Genomic DNA, 21,821 nt, shown 5'->3' with positions numbered 1-21,821 from the left:
GGGGGAACTATCGTTCATTTTGATTAAACCAAGCCTTCCCTTTCTGTCTGCCTCTGCCTCCTCCTGTGGGTTCTCTTGTCCTTACTGCCAACCCCGGCCCCAGTCTCTGCTCTCTCTGCGCTCTGAACTCAGATCTCAGAATCATTCAGACTTAGTGTGAGTTCAAGTCAGTGCCAACTTTTTTCTTCTAGTGGTATTTGTCCTTTAAATTTCCTACCGTAATTATAGAACAAAAGGTTTGTCTCCTTAAGACTTTTCAATTCCCTGACAGCAGGAGAAGTTGTATATCTGGGGGCTGGGGCACTCTCCTCGCCTCCCTCTTTTACTACCAGAATCTTGCCTGTCCTTTCCCAGAGGACAGGCCACAGAGGGCAGGCCTGGCTGGTTTGTAACCTCAGGATGAGGTCAGAATGTCACAGTATCTGTTACCTGTAGCAGAAGGGCAAATGCCACCAGCTTGCGAAAAAGGGGTGCTAAGGCTGAGCTGCAAAAACTTGTCTTCCAAAGGCAGGGTCACAGTCAAGTGTCAGAGACCCAGGGTTAAGGGGGACAGAAGAATCCTCAGGGGGTGTAACACCAGGAGGTTAAGGATCACAGGATCTCCTCTTGGAACTGGTAACCACACACTTTCTCTGGGCCTCAGGGGAGGTAATAACACTAACCCCTCCTAGAGCCATAATAAAGATGAAATGAGCTGCTATATAACCATGGTAAGGGCTCTGTAAATGTTAGCTCTAATTACCATGTGAGGTGGGCCAGACAGAGCGGCCCCACTTCCAGATTAGCTCTGTCACCACGGCACTTGTCTGACTTGGTCTGCTCTCCTTTCTGGGTTCCAGGGGACAGACAGCTCAGGCTCTTTCTGCCTGAGCCACTTGCCAAGTCTCTGCAGACCCTTTCGCGCCCCTTCCTCATGCCTGCTGCCTTGGTCAGGAAGCCTTCACTCTTCTGCTGTTCCTCCGCAGGATCACCACTGCCTCGCCCTCCTTTCACGAGGGAACGGGGATGGGGGGGAGAGAGCTTTCTCTCCTAGCACTTGTGTGTTTCTTTTGTTCCCAGTCTTTGCATTGTCCAATCTTCTTCTGAACTTCCAACTCTGGTGTCTCCTCGCCCCGCCCTTCTTGTGTACCCAGGACAGACTGGTGATAGAAGAAAAGAATGCACAATTCTGATGCTTGGAGACTCTCCTGAGATCAGTGACAGCCAATCCAGAAAGATAAGGGCCAGAACTGAACATTTTAGCACAGTGAGGCCCTACTACAGACCTGGCCCTGTTCTAGGTATTTTGCATTTTACTCTTTCATTTAATCCTCACAGAGGCCTGCTGACGTAGGTATTAGGACCAGTCTGTAGATTTTCAAACAGGTTCAGAGAAGGTACATATCAAGGTTTCACCATTTTTAAGGAGCAGAAATGGGACTTGAACCCAGGTCTGCCTGACCCCAGAGCCCATGGATGTTAAAGAAAATTTGAATCAGTGTGATTTTGAATAGTAATGTTTTACACTCTGTTTTGCATTTGGATCAACTAGCCCAAGATGCAGTGTTTTCTTCTTTTGAACTTGGCATGCACAATGTCTTAACTGAGGGCTGCAAGCTTGGTCTTGTCCACACTTAGATTTGATTTTGAAATAGCCAGATTCTAAGCATTTGAAAGTAGTTGTGCTGAGACTTACGTGGCACTTACCTTCCGAATTACATTCCTCCATAAATAAGTCTCCTTAGCAGGGAGGGGCCCATCAGGACAGAAGCACAGCAGAAAAATGCTGACAAGAGACCCAGGGAATAGGACATGGCCTCCCATTGTGGGACCTTCTAAAATGACTTGAGAATTTTATTCAAAGTGAGCAATGCTCACCTCCATGGTTGGCCCAGACAAACAGCATTCAACTACCTTCTTTTGGAGCTCCAAAACTGTCAGAGATTTATGACATGTCTAAGTGAAGGGTCAATCTTACCTTCTGCCTGTCTTCCCAACCTGTTCTCCTTGAGATGTACACTGCTGCCCCTCGGATCCTTTGCCTGAGGCTCTCATTTGAGCGTAGTCGGCCTGACGACATCTGTAGTTTTTCAGTTAAACAGAGAGGCTGCCCTGGGTTGAGTGGTGTGCCCCCAAAATGCATGTCACCCAGAACCTCAGAATGTGATCTTCCTTGGTAATAGAGTCGTTGTAGAAACAATTCGTGAAGATGAGGGTGGACCCTAAGTCCAATGACTGGTATCCTCCTAAGAGAAAGGAGGAGAATCGGACACACAGACACGAGCAAAGAATAAGACCATGTGCCAATGGAGGCAGAGATTAGAGTGATGTGTCTACAAACCAAGGAACACCAAGGATCGGCAGGAAGCAGCAGAAGCTAGAAAGAGTCAAGGAAGGGTTCTCCCCGAGAGCCTTCAGGGGAAGCGCGCTCCAGCGGACACCTTGATTCGAGACTGCTAACCTCCAGAACTGTGAGCGAGCACATTTCTCTTGTTGTAAGTCACCCCGTGTGTGGTCATTTGTTATGGAAGCCCTTAGGAACTAGTACAGGGACTCTCATTTGTCTCTTTAAATAAAAAGTTTCCTTTATTATGAAAATTTCCATTGGTTTTGTCTTGTTTTTAAACAAGGTTCTGGGCCTCAATTTTCTCACCTGAAGATTGTGTCTCAGCCAGCTATTTGTGCATTAAAACCACTCCGCAACTCATTGGCATAAAACAATAAGTTGTACTACCAGGCTCACAAGTCTGTGGGGTGACTGGGTGGCTCTACTCTGTGTCCCTCGTTCTTCTGTGACTTACAGGCCTCCTTGGCATTCTCTAATGGCAATGGCAGAAGTCCAAGTCGGGAAGTCCCACTGTGTAAGCACATTTAAAGCCCCTGTGAGTGCACATCTGCTAACATCCCATTGGGTAAATCAAATCGCAAGGCCAAGTCCAGCATTAATGGCAGGGGAAGTACACTCTACTCATCGTGAGTGGGGAAAGGGAGGGAATATTCATTCAACAATAATCCCAACTGTCACAGGTGGATCACACCTGCTGCTATGGACTGAATGTTTCTGCCCCCATTCATATATTGAAAACTAATCCCCAAAGTGATGGTATTTTGAGGTAGGGCCTTTAGGGAGATTATTAGGTCCTGAGGGTAGAGTCATCATGAATGGGATTAGTGCCCTTGTAAAAGAGGCCCCAGAGAGCTCCCGCACCCCTTTCTCCAGGTAAACACACGGTGAAAAGACAGCCATCAGTGAATCAGGTAGTTAGTCCTCACCAAACAGAATTTACTGATTCTTTAGTATTGGGCTCCATAGCCTCTCAAACTGTGAGAAATAAATTTCAGTTTGCTTATAAGCCACCTAGTCTGTAGTGTTTTTGTTATAGCAGCCAAAATGGGCTAAGACACCCATTTAGCAGGGTCATTGAGAAGTTTATACATGTATAACTAAACTAGTATAATAATAATCAACATATATGGAATGCCTAGGATGTGGCAGGTACCTTTCCAAATGTTTTACAGTTCTGGTTATCTATCACAGCGTAAAAAACAGTGCTAACACTTAGGGGCTTAAAACAACAGCCATCTTACTTGCTCACGTTTTTGCTGGTCAGGAATTCAGGCAGGCTCAGCTGGATGGTTCTGTTCTACATGTGCCAGCTGGGGTCACGTATTCCACTTCATTCAGCTGGTGGCTGGGCTGGGCTGGAAGGACCAGAAGGCTTCACTCACTTGTTTGGCAAATTGCCATTCCTCCATGAGGAAGCGTGGGCTTCCTCACAGCGTGGTGACTTAGCATAGGTGGCCTGCTTACATGATAGCTGACTTCCAAGAGGGATGAAATTGGAAGCTGCAGATCTCTTAAGGCCCAGTCTTAGATATTACATGGCATAACTCTGCCCTGTTCTATTGGCCTGTATTAGTTTTGTATTGCAACTGGAAAAAAAAAAAGCCCAGAAATTTAATGGCTTAAAACAATGCAAATTTATTATCTTACAATTTTGGAGATCAGAAGTCTAGATGAAACTCACGGGGCCAAAACCACAGTGCCATCAGGGCTGTGGTGTTTGCTGGGGGCTCTGGAGGAGAATCCGTTTTCTTGCCTTTTCTGTTTCCTAGAAGCTGCCCACATTACTTGGCTAGTGGCTCCTTCCATCTTCAAAGCCAGCAATGGCTGGTCAAGGCTTTCTCACGGGGTGTCCTTCTGACTCTGACTCTCCTGCTTCCCTCTTCATTTCTAATGACCTCTGTCATTTCATTTGGTCACTTGGGTATCCCAGAATAGTCTCCCCACCTCAAGGTCAGCTGATTAGCAACCTCAATTCCCCTTTGTTATGAACGTAAAATAGTCACAGGTTCTGGATACTGGGACAAGGACATATTGGGGAGCGTGGGTCATTATTCTGCCAATCACATGATTAAAACCAGTGATAGGAACACACCAGGCTCAAGGGGAGGGTAAATAGACTCCACTATTTAACGGAGGGGATACTAAATCATTGGCGGCTTTCTCTAACCCACCCAACATGCATTAACTCACGCAGTTTTCACAACAGCCCCCAGAAGCTGGTACGAGTATCCACATTTGAAAGTAGGAAACTGAGAGCAGAGGTGTTACTAACGGGGCTCAGGTTAGCCAGCTGTAAGCAGGAGAGCCGGGTTTCCAATCCAGGCCCATTGGTAGCTGAGTCAGACCCCTGTTGTTCCTGGCATGCCTGGTGCTCAGCAGAGGTTTATTTTGTTCTTCTTCACCGATCCCATTTTTTCAGCCCCTTATTAAGGGCAGGAAGTTGGCACCACTGGTACCCCATTATACACACGAATCTCTCTCACACATATACGCACATGCACCTAAGGGCTTGTGATCAAGTCCCCTTAATTAACAGGATGATGGAGTGACACCCTTTTAAGTCAATATGAATTCCGTTTTGATTTTCTGACCGTGTCCTGACTGATTATTAGTTTTCTTGTGATTTTTCTCTGTCTGGTCCTGGCCTACCCATGGAATTACCAACCAACTTCTACACTTCTTTGGCTTTTTGGGCTCAAACCCACTTTTGGCTGCTAGCCCTCATTCTCAGATGTTGTCTTAGTAATGTGTGGGCCCCTTCTCCTCTCTGGGTGACCCCCAGGCCCAGAATTCCAACCCCACCCCAGGCCCAGACTGGTCTCTCAGAGCAAACCTCAGCTCTGCCTCAGTTGGGACTTCACACAGCACAGGCCCCAGAACCGGGACCAGAAACTTATAAGGCTCTGTCCAGAGGAGTGGAGGTGGCAGCCATCAAAATCAGCATCTTGTCTGAATACATGAGAATGTATTCGCCCGTTTTGAAATCACTGTGTGGAGCACTACTCCAAGCACTGGAGTATCGTTGTGGGTGTGACACGTTAGCCTAAGTAACCGTTTGGTTTGAGCATAATTGATTAAATCCTCAGTCACTGGTTATTGATTTAACCTCTGGTGCCTCTGCCCTCCCCAGAGGTCAGGTGGGAGGGACTAAAAATTCCAACCCTCGAATCCTCTGGTTGATTCTCCTGGCAACCAGCCCCCATCCTAAGGTTATTTTGGGGCTTTCCAAAATTCACCTCATTAAAATAAACTCTGGTGCATTTGAAAGGGGCTTGCTATAGAAATAACAACAGACACCCATGTCACCTCTATGGCTCTTACCATCTAGGAAATTTCAAGGGTTTTGGAACTCTGTGCCAGAAATGGGATGAAGACCAAATATATTTACTTCTTACTGTAAATCACAACATCACAGGGTCCTTGCAATGCTTGCATTAGGTTAACCTCCTGTTACACCAATGCTTTCTATATTTCTTTATATTTAACAAATATAGTACAGATTGAGGATGACATTAGCCTAAAATGACTTCAATTAATGCTGGCGTTGGAAGCTTAGGGAGATGACCGGCTCAGTACAAAAGGAGGTAAGAAAATGTAACACAGTTTGTTAGTTATTCCTGGGAATATGACTTCACATTTGCAATGCTGTAAGTTGCTATAAACAAGCCTTTTACGATGACTTTAAAAAGCAGAACAGTGAGTAGTTATGTTGGAAAGACCAATGAAAACATGAACTGACTAATGCTATGCGAATGGGCACTTTGTGGTTTGGGGTAAAATTTCCAGTGACAGCGTTCCATACCGGGTCCAAGAGAATCTCCAACAATCCAAATGAAAGTGAGAGCGCCTAACAAATGGCTCAAGGAACAATGAGGGTGCTGATGACCTAGAGGCGCGTGAAGAGTTTGAATAGAACTGTTTTATGAAATATGAGAGTAGAGAAAAAGCAGTATTTATAAATTAATTTATTACATTGTATAGGTGGTTTTAAACATGTATGTATAACTAAATTTATAAACTGAATAAGCATATCACTATTTTGTCTATGTCTCTAAAGGTTTTATGTGCTCAGATTGACCAAAATATTCTGGGAGGATTCCCCACTGGAAAATTTGGGGCTGCTTTATATTTGGTGCCAACTTCTGTTGGAACCTTTTCCCCAAGTCAAACAACTAGGACGGCAGACTCAGATCTGTCTGCCCCACCCCGTGTGTTTGCCTCCATTCTTCTGTCAGACACGATTCCATAAAATCTAAGACCATGATCCCTGATGACATTGTCCATCTGTTTCACTCCATTTCAACTCAGAGCATTTATTGAGACCCCGATACAATGGAGGAATTGTTTTTTTAAATCTGTAAATCACTTTTAGCTTTGAACTAAGAGTGAAGAGCCTGACTTTTAACTGAGGATTGAGGGAAAAGAGTCATTTTGACTAAGAACAGCACTGAATTTGGGTTTCATAGGCCAATCTTCTCTGTACTCTTGCTTACTTCTTGAGAAGGATTAAAAAAATGCCTGTAACTTCAGGCCCAATTAGGACAGTCACATGGAGCAAATAAATGTACAATTTCCCTTTGTCAGCTTTAAAATAATAAACAAACAACCCCCATTAGTCAATTTGGGTAATAAGATTTTACTTTTTAAAAATTTTTATGTTTTTAAAAGATGTTATTTATTTATTTTTAGAGAGAGAGGAAAGGGAGGAGAAAGAGAGTGAGAGAAACGTCAATGTGTGGTTGCCTCTTGCACACCTCCTACTGGGGACCTGGCCCACAACTCAGGCATGTGCCCTGACTGGGAGTTGAACCGGCAACCCTTTGGTTCACAGGCTGGCACTCAGTCCACTGAGCCACACCAGCCAGGGCTACTTTTTAAAACATTTTAATACTTTTCAGTATCATGTAAATTTTCTACATGAGCATGTGTTATCTGTAATCAGAAAATATCAGTAAATATTTATTTTTGAAAATATGCAACTATTAGACTACAGGATTTCAATTTCACTTGCCAGACTTGTATTGAGGCCACGTCACATTTAACCCCTTTTCTTCCTGGTAATGCAGGATAAGAGAAACAAAGCCCTTGCCTGTGGGTAATACAGGCAGGGCTCCCGAGATGCCCAGAGAACTGTACATGAAGGAAAAGAAACAAATATGCCCAGCGAGCTCGAGCCACATTGCGTGTGTATGTGCATGTGTTTCAACATTATGGTATCTCTCCCTGAGATTGTCCTTTAAGGCCACCTTCTTGAAGATACATCAAGTTCCTGAAATTTCTGTGAAATAAAGTGGAAGACCCTGTGTGACTCAGAGTAAGCCCTGCAACTTCTCTGAGCTAAAGTTTGCTCATCTATAAAACAGGAGGTTGGATTCAAAAGCAAAAAGGAAAAAGAGCATGGCTTATGGAGACAGACGTGACTGGATTAAAATTCTGGCTGCTTATCTTGGAACAAGAAGTTGAGCCTCGGTTTCTCCATTTGAAAGCAGGTGTCTTGAGAAGATTAAATTTAATATATACTCTATGCTGTATAACATATACTCATACATACTATGCACTAAACAAATTGTAGTTATGTTTTTCGTGATAATTACTACTATTACTTATGTGAAAGGGCCCATTTCATTCAAAACCATAAAGCATGAGGCTGCTAGTTCAGCAATAAAAGCTGTGCACTGCACACCTCCAGGGGGTGCTGTCCTGTCCACATGGAACACAAGGTCATGTGTCCTGTGACAGCTCTACACAAATTTTAGATATTACTTTTATTAAAAATAACAGGGAGGTAATACAAAACTTTATGGTATAGCTCAGGCATAGCTGAGGCCCCTTTAATTGAAATAAATAGGCGATAAGAACACCCTCTTTTTAAAGAAAGGTGATGGACCTTTGGGGCAGGATTCGTTAAATAAAAAAACAAAACAAATCCCCAAAAACTAGAGTTCTGCATTTCTTAATCTATCACTCACACACCTTTAAGTGATTCATTATAAATGTTAGTGATGAAGATAGTAGGGAGAGAGTTGCCCTGGAGTCCTGGACATTTTCCTTTCCCTTGGGCCAAGTAAGGGGACCCCAGAGGTGGATACAGAGTGTTTGACATGGATTTCCTACAGCTGGGAAGATGGGAAGAAGTCAGAGGAGAGGTGTTGGCTGCCTCTCCTCCTGCTGGTGGGGCGAGGGGCACGCTGCAGAGGAACGAGCCTATGTCCCTCCAAGGGGTCTCCAAGGGTCTCTCTCCAGCAAAGAGGGACCAGAATGCACATGGAGGAGGAAAAGAATTAGCTGGAGTTGTTTTCAATTTCTTTTAAGATCTTTTTAGCTCTACTTGCTGGGGCAGATGACCATGCGGTGGGGGAAGGGGTGGCTTGTGTGTGTGGAGCCGAAGTGGGGTGTAAGTGGTGGGCTGCAGGGGACTGCCCTCAGTAAGGAACACTGAGTGCATGCCCACTGCCCCTGCCCCGGGGTCTCCAGAGAACCTAACAAACCTGCGGGGTCAGCTGTGCCACTTCACGTGGCTCTTTACTATGGTCCCAGACTTTGCTGAGCCTGAAGTTGGAAGAGGGACGGAAGAAAAGATAAAAAAAAATGTGAACCATTTAGGATTTGCAAGCCTGAGGGGAGCGAGAGAAGCTTTAAACTAAGTGAGAGAGTGAAGGTGTGATGGATGTTGGGCTAGGAGGAGACTTTTGAGTAACACCTAAGACAGACTGGAAAAGCAGCAGGATCTGTCCTGGTGATGTCCAGAGGTGGGGGACCATCACAACAAGATGTGACGAAAACAAAGCCATTTCCTGATTTCAGCCAAGGGCCCAGCTGCATTCGTTGGAGTGACATCCTTGGTAACTGACAATGCTGCGTCTGCTTGTCCCTCCTTCCAGGCTCCGGCCAGGAAAAGCTGCCCTCCGCTGCAACGTCTGTTCCAAGCACCTGCCTCTCTGAACCTACGTTTGCTTATGTCTCCCAGATAAAATAAATGTCCCCCAAGGGCAGGGACTTTATCTCTTCTCATCTTCACTCCTTAGCACAAAAGCCATTCAAAGTTTATGATCCGAGAGGATGAAAGACTGTGGGCACCAGAGTCCAGGTGTGCAGAAAATGATGGTGGGGGTGGAGGAGGACAGAAAATGGAGCCGATGGCCACAGCAGACAAGGTTCGTGATCATCATCTCCCCTCACATCTGAGACGGCCGTGGGACTGTGCTGTTAGAGCTTGGGAATGAGGGGAAATCGTGCACTTCCCTCATAACCTCTCCAAAACAGTATGTCTCTGACTTAACAATTCAAATAGAAACTTTACAGAATTATATAGTGAAAGCTTTGTTTTTCTGGCCTTCTGAGATTGTCCAATTTATTACCTATCCACTTCCCATGAGATTAACTGGTGCCCCTAGCAATGACGTGAGACGCTGAAAGACCCTGAGTGCTGATGTCCTGGCCACCTCAGAAAGTCTAGTTCCACGGCGTCAGAACTGGGTGTGAAGCACGTGTCCTGTACATTTAGTATCCAAACGGTTGCTCTGTATCGACAACTCATTCACCTGGGCATCCTATTCCCCAATCACATCAGATGAACATTTCTGATATTTGATGACCAGGATCAACTCTGAGAGATGTAAAAAAAAAGTGAGAAAATTTCCTTCTTCTGTTGCTCAAGCAAACCTCAAACTGAGTCTCTCCAGGGCTGACTTCAGATGAGTGACGTTCAACATGAAAGAACGTGATGGACCTACCTGGAAACATAGACTCCTTTTCTATTTACGTTTATAGACGAATGCCTCAGGAACTCAAGAAAATGCCTTTCCCCCTTCAAAATACTGACTCTACAATTTCTTGATGGTTCACAGGGTACACTGGGGAGACCGAATTACTTTACTTTAAATGTGTAGAAACATATTGTTCTCAGAAAACTGTGCTGAAATCCATCTGTGTGTCGGCTTGTCTGATCACTTAGGGCTGCCCCAGCTGTGCAGTAAATGTTGGTTTATCCTTCTGGACATCACAGGGTTGCTAAATCCACCCAAAAGTTGTGAGTTTATCTGAATAACATCCTTATGGCTACAGGAAAGTGTATGTCCACGGTGGATTGATGTATAGGAAATTGTTAGATGTTGAGGGGAAGGATGGGGGATGATAGGGAGAAAAGTTTTTTTAAAAAAACAAACAGGGAGGTTATCTCAGAGAATTAGGAAACCCACATCTTTTCTCTTATAAGCCTCAGATCTTTCAGGGATTCCATCTGGCTTTCATTTCTAACTCCTTGTCTTCTCACGAGGAGGATAAAGATGGTTTTAAGACTAAATGTGAGCCCTTGCAGGAAACAAGAGCTCCTCTCTTCCTCTCGTTAGCCTAGTAGCAGAATTTTCTTTTGCACTATTAAAAATGGCGTGGGCCACCTTTTCTCCAAAAACACACGAAGCTGCTACATAACTCTTTTCCAAATAATTAATCTTTCCAGTGGAATCTTTCAAAGCCCCACATTTCCTGTTATTTTATACAGCTGCAATTTGTAACTGGAGCTCCTGCCCAGTGTTCCACGGGCAAAATGCCAAATCCACTACATTTCACCTACCAAGGTGCCCCGCACAAATAATCCTTAACCACAAGTTAAACAGTTAGGTCCTGTTCTAGCTGAAAAGAAAAGCCTAAGGAACAAAAGACTTTTTAACATACTTCAGTATTAAAATTTTAGTGGATGCTCACAATATTTTATTTTCCAGGGTAAACCTTTGGAAGTATCGCCATGATGCCACAACAAAAGAAGAGTTTTCAGAAATAGATTGGTTCTTGTGGAAAGCTGATATTTTTGAGTCATAAAAATGACACCCTCTTAGTTATCTGGGAGCCAGCAACTGTGAGCTGCTGTCTCAGACCCACCTTACTGCTTCCTTGTCTATGATCTGCGAGACCAGAACTAAGATTGGTTGAAGGGTAAGCAGAGAGGCAGAAGTTGGGGGGTTGTCTGTGACCCCCTTTCTTCTTCCCTTTGCATTTCCCTTCTTCCCTTCACCCAGTTACCTGTCCTCCAAACTGCCCAGGAAGGAAGTTTTTTCGAGATCACTAAGTTGGGAATTTCTTCTGTTTCAAACCCTGTCCACTCTCCTCTTACCCTTCCCATTCCTACCACATATTTCTGCATATGACCTGCATCCTACTTTTTGAAAAATTGAAGCCATTGAACCAGACCCTCAACTTCCTGCTGCAGCCCCACCTTCCCTGGCGCCATCCTCCTTCCTTTCCTCCCATCCCTCAGTGGATGCTTTCTACCCCGAGGTCAGGCCCTGCTTCCGGACCTCCACCCCTCCTGCTTTTTCTGAAGCCTCACACTAGAGCATGCCTCCTTTCCCCTGGATGCTCAGCCATTCCCCGACACTGAATCCTTCCCATGCTTAAGTCACTCTCAAGATAGGAAAAAAAAAAAAAACAACCCGAAACAAACCCCACCTGTCTCAAACCCACAACCCCTTCCTGATATTTTTCTTACTTCTCTCCTTCCGAAAGAAACCTCTCGAATGTATTGTTCACATTCCTCTTCCTTTTCCTTAGCTCCCCTCACTCCTCCGTCACTTTGGCTACAATGACTAAGGCACGCAATGTTGCTAAAGCAGAGGACTCAGTCCTCAGGTCCCCTGGCCTCTCTGGGTCTCTTCCCTCCTGAAGCTCTCTTTCCTGAGGTTCCAGGACCCGCAGCTCTTTTGGTTTCCTCCTAACTCGTTGCCTGCTCTCTATCTTCTTTCCAAGCCCATTTTTCTCCACAGAGACATTAAATGTTTAAGTTTTTAAGCTTCCCTTCTCATTCTATATTCAATCCCTACCGCCCACTTCTACAGTTCCAATAATCAGACTCATATATTCAGTTGCCTGCTCCAAATCTCCAGCTGGGCTTCTCATAGGCACAAGTCCAAACTCCAAGTCAGGCACTTTCCTCCCAAACTTGTTTCTCCTCCGCAGATTCCTATCTCAGCAAATGATGCCCCCATCCACCCCACCAGGTTGCTCAGGTCAGAAACCTGACATCCTCAATGCTTTTCCCTATTTCTCAAATCCAACCATTCCCTTAGCCTTGGCAATTTTACCTCCTAAAATTTCTCATAGCCGTTTACTTTTCTCCATTTTCATATTCACCATCCCAACTTTAGACGCCATCTGCCGTCTTCTAGATCATTGCAATAGCTTCCCAGGCGGTCTCTATGTACCCATTCTCCACCCTCTCTAAGCTGTTCTCTACAATGTTGCCAGACCATGTCACTCTCTTGCATAGAATCCTTTAATGGTATGTTGGACACAAACTCTATGTACTTCTCAGATCCCCCTTGACTATGTCCTTCTTTTCCTTGTGGTTGGTGTACTGCCCACATCTCAGCTTCCAGGGTTCGATGAAATGCGTGCGCATGACCACTGAGGGGCTGCGTGATGCAATCTGGGAAGCACAGGAGAATGTGTTTTCTATAGAGTAAAACACAAATAATGGGCAATAGCAGATGGGAGAACACTATGCAGATAAATTACTCCCTCCTTTCTTCCTGTGAATTGCTCTGAAATACGGTGTTCCTTGTAAGCTCCCTGGAGAAATCCTGTGTATGAAATGAACACACCTGGTGATCAATCACCTGTGTTTCTTTGCAGCTGCAGCTCCTGTGACTCAGTGATCAGGTGATAAGTACAACCTCTCATGGCCTCACCTCTTTCCTTGCCTCACTTCCCTTTGCCCTCAGTCCCGCTGTCCTGGATTTTCACATCCCAGTATGGGGTCACTACTTAAGTCTTTAACACCGACTTTACTTCCTAGAGGTCCCAGGTGAGACAAATGCTTAGGATAAAGACCAAAATATCTATCCAAGACTCATCAGGGATTGATTCCTGTTCTGTTTTTTAGCCTCTCATGTCTTACCACTTTCTCATCATTTTTCTATCTCCATTTACAGTAGAGAGTTCTTCACTCATGACAACTCCTCACATGCAAGAAAATTTATCTGGAAAACTCTTCTTTCCACTATGCCCCCTGCTTTACCGGGTTAACCTCTTTCCCACCAGATCTCAGTTTCCAAGTCACTTCCTTCTGCCAGAGGAAGTCTCTAGACATTCTCCCTGTTCTCTCATGCCTCACATCAAGTTCCCTTAGCTAGGGACTATCAGTGACTTATGTCAGGATTTGAATAGTGTCCACCCCTCCCCACAGTGACTGAAAATTCCACGAGAGCAGAGAGGACATCTGTTGTGGCTCTCCTTGGCATCCTCGGCACAGACCTAACACTTAGCCAGCATGCACCGAGCAAACGAACTTGTCAAACCCAGCTCTCTTGCTTTACAGTGGAGAAGCTAAAATTAAAGAGATCAGGGACTCATTTAAGCTAGCTAGTCAGTGGTAGAGCTCAGTTGTACCTTCTACCTTCTTCTTAAACTAAGAGTCATCTGCCCTAACTGGTGTGGCTCAGTTGGTTGAGTGTTGTCCCACAAAGCGAAAGGTCCCCGATTCAATTCCTGGTCAGGACACATGCCTGGGTTGTGTGTTTGGTTCCCCGTTGGGGCGCGTATGAGAAAGGCAACCCATCGATGTTTCTCTCGCTTTCATTCTCCCTCCCCTGCCCTCTCTCTAAAACTGAGTAAATAAAACCTTTAAAAATAAATAAGTAACCAAATAAATTAGGAGTCATCCTTCTTAATTATCTGAAAGACAGATAATAAGTCAATGAAACAGAATAGAGAATCCAGAAATAGACCTAAATACTTGCTTCAACATGTGAAGAGTACTTGCCCTCATTTATACAGAACTACAAATGTAAAATATGAGGTGACTTTTTAAATCTTCCTAATTGACAAAATTCACAAAATTTGGTCATATTTTCTCTTCACGAGGGCACTCTACAACAAAGCGCCGAGTACATGAGGGCAAGTCTGTGAGTGCTGGCGGAGTGTGTAAGTCGTCTCCCTGGAAGAAGGACAGCCTGCCATAGCGGTCTGATGGCCGATAGGCCTCGAAACTGCAAGAGCGTGCGCTCCTTGCAGTTCAAGCCAGTAGTTCAGGTCAACTTCTAGATATTTGTTCCAGAGACAAATTTGCCCAGGTGGGAAATAGAGAATGGATAGTTACTTATTACAGCATAATTTATAATAGCAAAAGATTTAATGTGTATCATTTAGGCACTGATGAGGTAAATTGTAATATTTTCAGAGTAGCAAATTATGTAGCTGTTAAAAAGTAGGTAGTTCAATTCTTTCAAATTCATATTCCTATATGTAAACTATTTCATATTCCTATTCCAAAAGGTTCCTAACCTGGAACCCTTCCCACAATACATAAGCAAAAAAACAAGGCACATAGTAGTTAATATAGTATACCACCATCTGGGTTAAAATGAACAAAAACTACAAATAAAACCAACTGGATTGGAAACTACACTCAGTAGTGCAGGGCTTTCGTGTAACTTGTCTTTCTTACATTACACACAAACACTCAATTAATGTTTTTTTATTAAGTTTAATAAGAAGAAATGTTCTAAGTGATAAAGAAAAAGGGGGCAAAGGAAAAATAGATAAGTAGTCGTCATTTACACTGTCTGCCAACTGGGTGAAATTTCATGAAAGGAGAAAATGAAATGATAGTCAATATGATGGTTTTAGTTCACCTGTGGAGTTTTTGTTACCCTCCATGAATTAGTTAGCTATGCCCATGAGAACTGAAGAGCGGCGCATTCTTAATTATATTAACTCCTTTCTACCTCAAACTAGAAAGAAAAAGACACTCAATAAAGCTGTCTGCCTAAAGCATACTCAGAGCAGGCCTCTGTTATTCGCATGTCTTCACTGCTGGGTTGACCTGATTTCTCACTCACATACCACATCAGGAAGATCAAGTGAAAAGATGCTTATGAATTGGCTGAGAGTTTTGCTCATGCTAAAGAAACAGGTATAGTTTGATTAACTCTTATTTTCTTATTGCTGCCTGCATGTTCTTTTGGAAGATGTTTGCTATATAGCGTAGTCCTGGGAAGTAATAACTGTGAAATATGGCTGTTGCCAAAGTAAATATCTGCATGTTTTCCTGTCAAAATGCTCAGTGTGTATGCTCGCTGTGCCTCAGTGGGGACGTTATTGCTACAGAGACACTGATGTTATTTTTCCCCTTGATTTGAAGGCTTTTTTCCTAAATAGTATTGAAGTCTCTCAGTACAAAAGATGTTTTCTAGTGTGACAAAGACCCAATGATATTTATAACATTAGGATGCTGTTGTTTTCTTATCCTGAAGTAACTATATTAGTGGCAAGGAGGGTCTTTTCCACTCACCAGAGAGCAGGCAATGGGCTCTTGGTAGAACTAGCCTTGACCCTTAGGCTTAATCTCAGGCATTGTAGGTAGGTAAATAGACAGACACATACACATATATACATAGTAGATACAGATGTAGACAGATAGAGCACTGCCTTACCTAAAGAGAGGCACGGAATGAAGACAACATTTCCCAGCCTCTCTTGCAGCTAGATATGACTAAACAATGATTTGTTAATAATATCGTTGTGTGGGTCTTTGAAGAACTTAAAGGAAGCTAGAACTTATATGTACAACCCATGGACCTGAACGGAGGGGGGAGGGGATGCACGTGGAAGGTGGTGTGCAGGCTGGAGGGGAATGGGGGGGAATGGGACAACTGTAATAGCATAATCAATAAAATATATTTTTAAAAAAGAACTTAAAGGAAGCTGAATTTGCTGGGATGAACCCCTTTCTCATACTTGTGGGTTTGGCGGCCTGTGGTAGAATGCCCATGATGCAACGTGGAAATGAATGAGACGTGGCCCTTTTGTTTGAGGCATTCATAATCAGACACACATCAGAGGTCTAAAACTTCCAGAATGTGGAAGAAAATGGAGTTAATTCTGAGTGAAGGAAATCTTGAAGGCTTCACAAAGAAAAAACAACCCAAGCTGGCCTTTGAAGAATGAATTATAACAATAATAAGTCAGATTTATTGAGACCTTATCACATTCCAGGCAGTTTACAAAATACTTTCAAGGCATTATCTCATTTATTCTATATGACATTGCTGGCATAGTCCTTATGATTATGCCCATTTCACAGATGAATTACCTAGAGGGCAAGGAGGTTAAATGACCTGCCAGAGATCAGAGAGCTAGTGAGTGGCTGAGCCAAGGTCTGAAGGATAGCCCTTCTGACACCCCTAAGGCTCAACCCCAGCACTCAGCTGCCTAGGACTGAAATGGATGGCGAGAAGGGAAGAAAAGCATAAGCCACTCACTTTGATCATGAAGTCCAACAATGGTCAGTGCAGGGAATTCAGACTCAACTGGTTGTTAGATAGAATTTAGGCCAGTGTTTCCTAAAGTCTGTTAGCATATTTGGCAGAACATCAGTCTTTTGAGATGCTCTATAAAGAAAAAAATAAGATAAAAGACAGATACAATAACATTTAAAGGTCCTGAGAAAGTCTATGGTAAAAAATTGCTTAATTTAATTGTGTTAAAGTTAGAATTTCTCAAACTTATTTGATGACAGAATGTTTTTTTACTTTGAATTATAAAAATTGTTGAATGTAAATAAAAGTGGGGAGTGTAAGAACATTTATATACTCATCACCCAGCTTCACCAACCATCACTACTCTGTTCTGCTTGTTCCCTCTGTGCTCACTTTTCTTTTCTCTCTTTTTTTTGATGCAGTATTTTAAAGAAATTCCGGATAGTATGCTATTCTATCCTTAAATACTTCAGTGTGTATTTCTAAAAAAAGGTGGGAGGGGGAGATTTTCTTACATAAAGTGTCATTATCATGCCTATCAAGATTAAAATATTTTCTTCATGTAATTTAATATCCAGTTCATATTCAATGTCCCTGATTATCTAAAAAAAAAATCAGAGCTCTCCACCCTTTTTTTGTAAAAACCGTTGGAAGTCTCTGCTTATTATTTTGATTCATTTTTACAATCGAATGCCAGTCCCAAGCAGTCACACATTAGAAAAATGTACAATAGTTGATAGTTCTTTTTTAGGACACTGTTAAAGAGTTAAAGCTCCCTTAATAATTCAGCCCCAAAAATACAGGACAGAGTATGTTCAGTCCTTCACCCCCAAGATGTCTCTTGGCCAGGGGAGGGTCTAATAACTAGATTGTACCACTCCTTTTCCCTCACTTGACTTTCCAAATAGAAACAAAACAGAATCCTTTTAGCATTCCAAGAATATGTATTCTGAGGAACACATGTTGGAAAACCTTGATTTAGACAAAACAACCAGCTAAAAGAGGCTTCATTTTACTTGACTGTTTTGGTATTTAATAGCTATAGTTTTTGACTCTGATTCTGTTGGTTTTTCTTTTTTAAAGTCACTTCATTTTTAAAGGGAAGGGCTTAGTAGTCAGTCCTGGTTGTGACTCCTAGCATATCTGTGATATTAACACACACACACACACACACACACCCCTCTGCAAATCTTAAAACAGCTAGAGAAGCATGGTTGTAAAGTTTAAGTCAGCTCAAAACTATCCGAAGCAAGTGACTAGGTTATTCAAGACCTACGTGAAGGAGACGAATATTACAAGAGATTCCGGCAGTATAGATGTGCCAAGTGACAAAGTAATAAACCATACAGCATGACAGCAATTCAGTTCCCCAATCTGTGATAGCAGCTAAAACAAACAACTCACGCCAGCACACTGCCAACGGTATCTTCTCAATTAAAGAACAGAAGAAATGATTTAATTAATTGATGCTTCGATGTCTCGCTAAACATTTACACACCCCACAAGCACTGTACTCAAAATTTACAGTAGCAAAGCAGCCTGCAGCAACCAAAATATTGATTGAGTCATAAAAACTCAAGGTCATTAACCCAAATATCTTCTTGCTTTGTAGAAAACTAATTGCTAGGCCAGAGAATGCAATTTCTGAGACAATTACCAGGAATTGGGGCTTTAATGACTTTGTCTTAATGTTTTACATAAATAAATACTAGCTGCCTAATCCAGGACACTGGGTGAGTTTCCTTCTGCAGCTCCAGGTTAATCAAACGCATCTCTCACCATGAGCCGCAGTGATTCTTTACCTAAAGTGAGATCGGTGCACACTCCACATTTGAAATGTGCGTTCCTGAGGCAGTGCACGTCCTTAGGCCAACATCAGTATCTGATGATACATGATTAACTGTGAATTCGTGCGAAGGAAAACAAAGACGTATCAGCCATCAAACAAGGAAATGCGTCCCTGTTACCAAAGCCCAACATACGACATTTGCTGCTTTGACATTGCAAACAGATGTGGCACTTACAAGGTCTGTTTCCTGCCAGGAGCCAGACAATCCTTTCCTCACATACCTCAGGACATAGTCAGAGGTGGCCTAGTACAGGGCAGGATGGACAAAGAAAAGTCAGGACCTAGAAGCAAATTTCCCTCCCGGAGTGGACAGATTCCAGGGACACAGAATCAGCTGAAAGGGCAGTGAAACAAGAGCTTGGAACATTTAGGCCAGGCAAACTTTGGTAGTGCCAGCAAGTAGTCCCCATTAGGCAGCTGCACGCAGTTTAAGCCTTTCTGACTTTATGTACCACTACCTGGACCTCAGTCTTTGCTAGCATCTTTTGCTATTACCTTTCTGCCATAGATATCCTTGTAAGACATGCATGTAGCTCTTCCACTGGGAACTTGTCAGCGGTTGCACCAGATAAGCTTAACTTTTGCATCACCACCCCTTGGACTTCTCTGGAAACTGGAGCGGTCTCCCTGGTTACTGGACTGCTGGCTGTCTCATAAAGCGCATGGCTCCAGCTGCCCTGCTTGGCTTATGCTGGGAAGCAGCCTCAATTCCATCCCCGCAGTTGCATCTGGTCCCAACCCCTTGGCTTACCTCTCTGTCTCCAAATTCATTCTCTTAAGCCATAGTGGGTTTGGCCCAGCATCCACCGCCTCTGCTCAGATAAGCTGGTCTTCTTGCCTTGGCCTGGCACCTTTAACCTGAAAATCTACAGTCATAAATGGTGGGTTTTGACTCTTCACTGGGGCTCTGTCTGCGTGGGCACTGCTCTCCTGTGCCACTATAGCACAAGAAAGTCTTTGTAATCAACAGGGCCAGCGTCAACCTTTTCTCCTGGGTCTCCCCGTTGGCCTGGAGCAGGCAATACAGGCCTGGTACCAGTGGGACCTCTGCTCCCTTTCTGAGCCATCACCATGGAGACAGATGACACAGTGGGGCCGTATTCCTCCCCTCCTGTCTGTTCCCATTTCCCAAGTGCTCACCTTCCAGGGGGCTCTGTCTCTCCCATTTTCCCTTTGCATACGTTGCTACTATTAAAACCTTCTCTTGTGCATATGAAGGTAAAAGTGGCTGATATGGTGGGCCCTGAACCCCTAGTCTTCAATCTTCTTCAAGGAGAACAGGACTCCAACATGAGAATGGGTGGCCCCTGTTAATCACCCCAGACACAGATACTGGTGGCTCCTAGTAGGGTAGAGGGACATTCGCTTCAGAGGATTCAAGGCCAGTGTTCAACCCTGGACTTTTGGAAGCTAAAGGGTCTAAGCAGGGCAGAATGAATCACTCTGAGGTGTCAGGGTAAAAGGCTCCGTCTGCCTCACCCCTCCCCTGGTGCAGAAATTCAGGTGTGCCCTGCTCGTGGTCACACCCTCGCTGAAGCCGGCCTCCCTGGTATGCCAGGTTGCAGTCTCCATTCCTTGACCTAGTTGCCATAAGCCCCACTGACTGGAAAGCAGATAAAGCAAAAAAAAAAGCCAAGGGATTCGGTGAACACTTCTGTGCCACTCATGCAGACTTCCCCTAGCCATAATCTTCTAGAACTCAGACAGAGCTCTAGTGGGAGCCTGGGGTTAGATCATGAAGGGTCTCGAAAGCCATTTGTAAATGTTGGTCTTTATTCTAAAATGATGGAGGGGCCATGGAAGGCTTTTAGGTATGGGGTGACAGGCTCAGATTTAAACGTGGAAGATAGCTTTGGATTCTGTGCGAAGAATCGACTGGAGTGCGGTCATAAAGAGTGAATGCTCAGAAATCAGATAGGGACACAGGTGACAGAGAATGGCAGCTTGAATAGGGCATTGGCTGTGGTGGTGGAGAGAAGTAGACCGACTCCTGAGATATTAAATCTGGGGGGAGAAGGACAAAGAACACACAGAGCACTTACTATGTGTTACGTACTGTCCTACGTACTTGACATTAAAAGCTTACAGTGACAATCTTATGAGGTCTGTCCTATTATAATCCTCATTTTTCAGATGAGGAAACTGAGGCACTGAGAAACTAAGTAACATGCCCAAATAGTTTCTGATTGGATGAAGAGATGAGAAGGAGGGAGAGAGGAAGAAGTAAGCGATGGTGCTGGTTTCTGACATGAGTACTGGGTGGATGCTGGAGCCATTTCTTGAGATGGGGGACAGGAGAGGAAAAGAAGGTTTTGGGGGGAAGGAGATAATGAATTCTTCCTTTGACCTGGGTTCAAGAGATGGAGCTTTCCAGCCATATCTCTTTAATGTTCCCTTTAAAAGCAGCCAGTGTGATGCCATTTAAGCATGTCTACCAGAAAGGGTTATGAGGATGGAAAAATATTCAGGTTAAAAAAAAATTCAGGTGTGAGGAGCTGTGAGTTTCAGTGATGCGGAATTACTGGTGTGGATTATTTTTAGGGCTGTTGGGTTTGGCCTATCCTTTGAGATTATTATCCCCAAATCATGAAAGGTAAACCTTTGTCTTTTCACTAGTAGCCACCACCTCAGAGCTTTTAATTCTCTTGCTTTGCATGTAAAGTCACTTCTTTGAAAAGGATTCTTCACTCCAGAGACCAGAATGAATCAAGTAAATATGTCTTTAGACAATTCCTAAAAATCTGTAGTTTAACCCAAGAGACCAGAATGGTTCCTGTCTCCTAGGTAAACAGCAATTAAATGGTGTATTAAAATATGTATTATGTAGCCGATTGGTCCACGGGGTAATTATGTATTTTAGGAATATTTTTAAACATGTGTTCTGCCTCCCTCAGCACTGTTTCAATCCATCAAGTAACTGTATACTTAGAACATGTGTTCTGCATAGTGAGAGTCGTTTTAGAAAGCTCTTGTTAAAGGGAACCAAACTAACAGGCATCAGCTGCAGCCCGTTTTTCAGAAGTGTTTATGCCAACCAAACGTAGACAAAGGAAAACAAAATCATAGAGGCAAGTTGTCCACCATGGACCCTCCCTAACTGACTGCAGAGCCTCCAGGGTGATTCCAGACCATGAAGAGCAGATGTTGGGGCTCACTCCTACACCTTCTGGACTTAGGCTAGAAGATGTAGAAAAAGAAAGCAGGAAGAAGTGTTATAACACAGGTTATCGCCCCAAGGGAAAAATTCACACTTCCCCTGAAGAGAATGAAAAGCAGGTGTTCTCTTGACTGGTTGGTAATTGAGAAGCAGTAGGCCAAGGTCCAGCTCTGTCCAGTATGGGGTGTTCACCAAGGGGTTGGAGCGGATGCCAGGTAAGTTGGGCACTCGAGGGAG

The 21,821-nt window shown here is 43.8% G+C and overlaps 1 long non-coding RNA gene across 2 annotated transcripts; it reads right to left on the bottom strand.

Moving 5' to 3' along the window:
- Positions 1-1,963: 1,963 nt before the first annotated feature.
- LOC139440931 (uncharacterized) lies at positions 1,964-19,354 on the bottom strand. 2 transcript variants are annotated; one of them, XR_011651258.1, is made up of 4 exons: positions 19,179-19,354; positions 16,582-16,710; positions 3,568-3,681; positions 1,964-2,225 (listed from the first exon to the last, which is right to left on the bottom strand). It is a non-coding gene; the product is annotated as an uncharacterized lncRNA (long non-coding RNA). The 2 variants fall into 2 exon arrangements; XR_011651257.1 differs by lacking the exon at positions 3,568-3,681.
- Positions 19,355-21,821: the final 2,467 nt, after the last annotated feature.

The sequence above is a fragment of the Desmodus rotundus genome, chromosome 5, assembly GCF_022682495.2.
Source record: "Desmodus rotundus isolate HL8 chromosome 5, HLdesRot8A.1, whole genome shotgun sequence".
NCBI classification, from domain to species: domain Eukaryota; kingdom Metazoa; phylum Chordata; class Mammalia; order Chiroptera; family Phyllostomidae; genus Desmodus; species Desmodus rotundus.
The sequence above is the reverse complement of the archived record's forward strand: the minus strand, read 5'-3'. Positions and strand labels throughout refer to the sequence as shown.